Raw genomic sequence first — 6,635 nt, forward strand, 5'->3', positions numbered from 1 at the left:
ACCAGAGACCTTGGGGCCTTAGTGTTAATAATACCAATTATGTCTAAAAAGGAAGTAAAAGTGATTTCAGGATATTGTCTCTGAGGGAAAAAAATGTATCTTATTTATTTGATACCCTAAGTTTTTAGATTAATAAAAGCAAAGATACATTACATGAAGCAGCTCCTGTCAATCAATTATTAAGTTTTTTTAAGCACCTGCTGTGCCAGGTATTGTGCCAGATACTGGAGATACAAATGCACTAAATGAAATAATCTCTATTGGTAAGAAGTTTACATTCTAATGGGAGAAAAAAAGGACATATGAACGTATATGCAGAATAAATACATTATACTTTAAAAAGGAAGGTTCTCATATAGAAAGTGACTTGAAGGAAGAGATGGAATCTGTGATGCAGAGGTGAGGAAGGAGTATATTCCAGGTAAAGGAAATGTCCAGTGCAAAGGAAAGAAAATGAGAGAAAGAGTATTCTGTGTGAAGCAGATGGGCAGGTAGGTGGCACAGTGGATAGAGCACTAGGGCTGGAGTCAAGAAGACTCATCTTCTCAAGTTCAAATTTGACTTCAGATACTTGTTAACTATGTGACCCTGGACAAATGACTTAACCCTGTTTGCCTCAGTTTCCTCATGTATAAAATGACCTGGAGAAGGAAATGGCAAACCACTTCAGTATCTTTACTAAGAAAACCCCCAATGGGGTCACAAAAAAAGTAAGATATGACTGAAACTGAACAACAAATGTGAAGAATTAGAAAAACCAATTTGTCTCAACCCCAGAGTAGGAGGGGGGGAATGACCCTGAAAAAATAAGTTAAGGCAAGGTTTAAGGGGATTTAAAAGTTTATGTGTATCTATAAATATGTAAATATGTGTATATATGTGTATATATATATATATATATATACACATATATACATATATATATACACACACAAAGAGAAAGAGAGGGAACACTTATTGCAAATTTATTTTATCTACTATACTAAACAATGTGGACGAATATACAAACCAGTATAAGAGTGGGGTAATTGAGTAAATTAAATCATCTCACTTTAGGGATTAGATGTTCAATAGATCAGTATCAACCATGGGTTTTAGAGCATGACAAGTCTTTGAAAGTTACTGATTGAAATGAAAATAACACCAATAGTAAATCTATTCATGAACCTCTAGGTCCAGTGTAATAGGGTTTTACTTTATACACATCCAATTCACCTAATATGGAGGTACCCATATGGTTACCCATAGGAACCAGCTTCTGGGAGAAGACATTCTATTTTTCCCTACCATATAGATAGAAACAGATTCTTTCAATTGACTACATAGCTGGAATGGACTACATCTCAAAAAACTACCAGAATGAAACAATCTCACTTTCTACTCTTCCTACCTCTCTTCCTGTCCAGAAAGGGCGAAAGTTCTATTTACCCATAGTCAGTCCAGAAGCACCTACTAGGTATCTACTGTTTTAAGCACTAGTAATACAAAAGGAGGAGTCCTTTTATCCTTGCCTTGAAGGAACTCACAATTCAATGGGGGAACAGCAAATAAATAAATATGTATAAACAATCTATATACAAGATTAAATGAAATAATAGAAGATGACACTAGAATTGAATACAGTTGTTCAGTTGTGTCTAATTCTCTGTGATCTTATTTGGGTTTTACTTAGTAAAGATACTGGAGTGGTTTTTTATTTCCTTCTCCAGTTCATTTTACATATGAGGAAACTGAGGCAAACAGGGTTAAATGACTTGCCCAGGGTCACACAGCAAGTATCTGAAGCCAGACTTGAATTCAAGAAGATGAGTCTTCCAGACTCCAAGCACTCTATCCTCTATGCCATCAAGGACTCAACTAGAATTAAAAGGGTTTGGAAAAGATTTCTTATAGAACAAAGCTTTTTAATCTATAGGTTGTGACCTCATATGGGGTCTTGTTACTGAATATAGGGGTCACAAAATTATGATTTATTATCAATAAATGTTTGATTTGTATGCCTATTTTATATACCTATGTATCTGTAGTTGCATAAAAATTTCTTGGATGAAAAGGCTTACCGAGTAGAAAAAGTTTAAGAAAATCTATAAAAGGTTGGATTTTAATTGAGACTTGAGGTAAAGCAGATAAACCAAGAGGTGAGATGAAGAGCATTTCAAACAGTGAGAATAACCAGAGTAAATGTTCAGAGCTAAGAGGTGACGTCTTTTGTTCAAAGAATATCCAAGAGGCTAGTATTGCTAGATCAAAGCATGAAAAGGACTAAGCCTGGAAAAAGCCTGAAAAGGTTCAGATAGAGAGATGGAGCAAGGGTTATTACAAAGGGCTTTGAATGACAAACGGAATACCGTGGTAGTGCAGTACTTTTGTTCTAGAAGGCACAAGTGGTGAAAACAATGAATATTTAAAGAATTTTTCCCATAAGGAGTATATCTCCAGTTTGCAACCTAACCATTGCTCCCCACTCAGTTCTCCAAAGGGGTAAGTGGGACTTCTCCTTCCTTCTTGACCCAACTCAGTTTCTAAGAATCCCAATCTTTGTACTCTTCCTCCCACCCCACACTATCCCAGCTTCTGTATTGGGAGAGGGGGGAAAAAAGGAGGGCCCTGGATGTGCAGGATTTGCTCAGCTACAGCTGCCCCGCCTCCCTGAGCAGCTCCCGTGGGCTTCAGCTGCTTCTGCTCACTCCCTGCTGCTTCTCCTCCTGCTGTGCCCTTCCGGCAGTACTGTTTTGGGAGCTATTGGTCTGCAGGAACTGCCTCCCAACCTGTCCACCAACAAGCACAGCTTCAACCTGTGGGCTCCAATCTGACAGTTCTGCATCCAGGAACTTCAGTGGGGAAGAACTTGATCCTGCGGCCAAAGCAATAAAAGTAGTGGCCATATTTGGCCAACTTCATGTCTCTACAACTCAACCAAGACAACAGCCAAATGAGAAAAGGGCTGAGCAAGCAACAAGTGCTGAAGCACTTTTATCTCACTGAAATGCACTGGAGACCAAATTCGATGAATGCATTTTGTATTTATTTGATTATGAAGGAGATGGGGAACTACTGGAGTTTGTTGAGTTGCAATAAGAATGACAGGATTAGATCTGTATAAGAAAGTCACTTTAATGGCTAAAAGGAGGATGGAGTTGAGTGAGGAGAGACTATTACAGTAATCTACCTGTAAAGTGTTGAGGGTACACAGCCCTGGCACCATGAACTGAACTTGATGAGGAGGACTATCCCTCTCCCTTTTAGACCCATGGCCCTGAGAAGTTGGTTTGGGGGTTTTATTTTGTGAGTTTATTATTTCGGTTCTAAGCATGGAATCCTCAGGTCTAGAATCCAACATGGTCACCTGACCTTGTAGGCTAGATTCCAGACCACATATTGCTGCCGTCAAGGAAGTCCTGAGAAGTCAGAATGTTTGGGATTCAAACCCAAAGGGAGGTTTGGTCTTGGAATTTGGAAGGACTATGTTATCTAAGAACTGGGCTAAGTTGTGAACCTAATACCTTCTATTCCCTGGAGACTCCGAGGTACCTCTGAAATGCTAGGGATCCCAGACTCATCTATAAGAATTGGAGTTGGGATAAGGATCATTAGGATACTTTTCCCATAGGATCTTTTTTTATATAGGCTATAAATGAAAATCTGTCTGGGATGTAATTCCTGCCCTCTAGGAGCTTATATTTAATAAGAAAATAATAATAATAATAATATTGTTAATGTTTATATAATACTTTAAGCTTTGCAAAGTGTCTTACAAATACTATCTCATTTTAAACATAGTAACCCTGAGAGATAGAGGAAAGGAAACTGAATTTGAACTCAGGACTTCTTGAATCCAGATCCAGCTCTTTATCTACTATAATACATAACTACTTCTATACAACACAGGAAGGTGAGCTGGAAATAGGGGGAAGTGCCAGGAATACAGTTCAGGGTTCCAATGGGGAGAAGATAATGATGATAGAGTGGAGGTGATAGAATTTAAATGTAAATTTTTTTTTTTAATAATTATAACTTTTTATTGACAGAACCCATGCCAGGGTAATTTTTTTACAACATTATCTCTTGCACTCACTTCTGTTCCGATTTTCCCCCTCTCTCCCTCCACCCCCTCCCCAAGATGGCAAGCAGTCCTATACATGTTAAATATGTCACAGTATATCCTAGGTACAATATATGTGTGCAGAACTGAACAGTTCTCTTGTTGCACAGGAAGAATTGGATTCAGAAGGTAAAAATAATCCGGGAAGAAAAACCAAAATGCAAACAGTTTACATTGAACGTAAATTCTATCACATAAGTTTATATTTTATTCTAGGGGCAATGGGAAGCCACTGAAGTTTAAAGAATTGGGAGTGATATCTATGCTTAAGGAAATCCACTTTGGAAGTAGTGTGGAGAAGGGACTGAAATGAGGATAAACTTAGGGCAGGGAAACTAAGAGATTGTTGCAATACTCTCTTAAACTAAGGAGGTAACTATATAAGCAGAAAGAAGCATTAAGATTAGTCAGATGTGAGTGATATTGGAGAGATAGAAATAGTAAAATTTGGCAACTGATTGCTTATGTCAATTGAGGAGGATTGAGGATTTGAGGATAATACCACGATTATAAACCTGGGGAACTGGAGATAATTCCATCTACAGAAATAGCAAAGTTTGAGAGTATGTGAGTGAGGAAGGGAGAGAAAGATCAGCTTGAGATTATTAAATTTTAGATAGTTCTGAGACATTAATTTGAAAATGTCTAACAGGCAATTAATGGTGCAAGATTATTTATTTCATATATATATGTATATATACACATACATACTACATATATATACATAGTCATATAAATATAGAAATACATGTATGTCATAAACATAATAATTAAACCATAAATAATTAAAGCTGAGGAGGTCACCAAGAGTATAGAGAGAAGAATTCAGGAGGGTGAGGAGGGGTGTCCTTGTAGAATAGAGCTTTTTTAAATACAGGCAAACATTTCCCAGCATCAAGCCCCACTCAATATCAGAAAAACTGGTCTTAGATGCTTTTCTCTTTCTCCCTCTGGCCTGTGAATACTGTTGGAATAAGCCCTTCACCCAGCAAACTAGCTAATCTCGCCATACTCCTAGGTACCAATATGTTGAAATTAAAGACATTAGCTAGTCCATCTCTCCATTTTACAGATGAGGAAACTGAGGACCATAAAAGTTAAGTAACCTGCCAATAGTCATACAAGTTGTAAGTAGCTGAGCTAGCATTGGAACTCAGGTTCTTTGACTCCAATTCTTGTGTCTATATCTATACTGCCTCTGAAATAAACTTCACTGGTTCGGTCTTGATTATGCAGCCAAGTAGGTTCTATAAGGTGTATAGGTGAACAGACTGCAGATGTGGGGTTTTACTAACCAAAAAAATATTGGCATCTGTCTCATAAGGCTCTTTTGGATTCCAAGCTTATAATTCTGGTAAAGAGGCTTTGGAAGAGAAGAAGTATTTATTAAATATCTATTATAGTCACTGTCCTAATAATTACTATTTTTATAAGTATTATCTCAGTCCTCATTAAATAAGAGACTTCTGAGGAGACTGAGGCAGAGGAGACTGATACCAGCTTGGCTAAGCCTTTAGTCCCTTTCATTCCTTTTGCACACATCATTGTGAGAAATTGCCTGAATCATCCTGATATTTTTCATCCTAACATATTATATGCTGTCTCCTACCTCCATGTCTTTGCACTGGTTGTTTTCCATGACTGGAATGCTCTTCCTCTTCATCTCTGCCTCTTAAAATTCCTAGCTTCACTCACTCAAGAATTAACTCCAATGCTGCTTTTTGTAGAAGGGAGAACTTTGTGAGTCCCTCCTCCCCCTCCGGCAGCTGGAGACTTCTCCTCCAAGGTGCCTTGAGTTCTTTGGAAAAGAGAGGTGAGAGTATTTGATTAAGAAAATAAGGAGGGGATGGCCCTTGCATGTTACCAAAGATGGATCTTCAGTCCTGAAAGACTCTGAATGAAAAAAAGTGTGGAATTAAGGGGCAAATCTGTAGAGGTTTCAGGCAAAAATCCAGACTCTAGTGGAAGGAGAAAGTGAAGGTAATGGATTATTCTTTCTGACACAAGGGCTACAGATTCTGGAAAATTTAGAAACCTTCCTAAAATTTAAAGGGAGATAGCTTCGTAGGGACTGATTTTTCACTTTTAGTTAGAAAGGCCAAAACATCACATTAAGGGACATTTGAAAAGGATTAGAAAATATCCTGGGATGGGAATAGGAGTGGGGGAGTAGTGCAAAGATCCTACTCTCCCTCAAATCCCAGGTTTTTCTGGGAAGGGCCCCTAAGGCAACATCTTGGGGGAGGAATGTCTAGTGTTTGTTCTAGGAGGAGGGGAGGAAAGGGAGAGGCAGAAGGGATTAAAGTTGAGCGAAAGGGGGTGGAAAAAAAGGGAAGGGAGTAGAATTTTATTTTGAATTTGAAGAGAATTTATTTTTGCCTAATCTAAACCAGTCCTTTTGTTGAAAGAAATAAAAAGGGGTTGCTACATTAGTAAGAGAAATATCAGTTTCCTACTCTTTGTAGTGATGAGGTTCAGTCTGGAGGAGTAGTTTTGGCTGTGCCTCCTGAGGATTATTTGTAGAAGGGACTGA

The sequence above is a fragment of the Sarcophilus harrisii genome, chromosome 2, assembly GCF_902635505.1.
Source record: "Sarcophilus harrisii chromosome 2, mSarHar1.11, whole genome shotgun sequence".
NCBI lineage: Eukaryota > Metazoa > Chordata > Mammalia > Dasyuromorphia > Dasyuridae > Sarcophilus > Sarcophilus harrisii.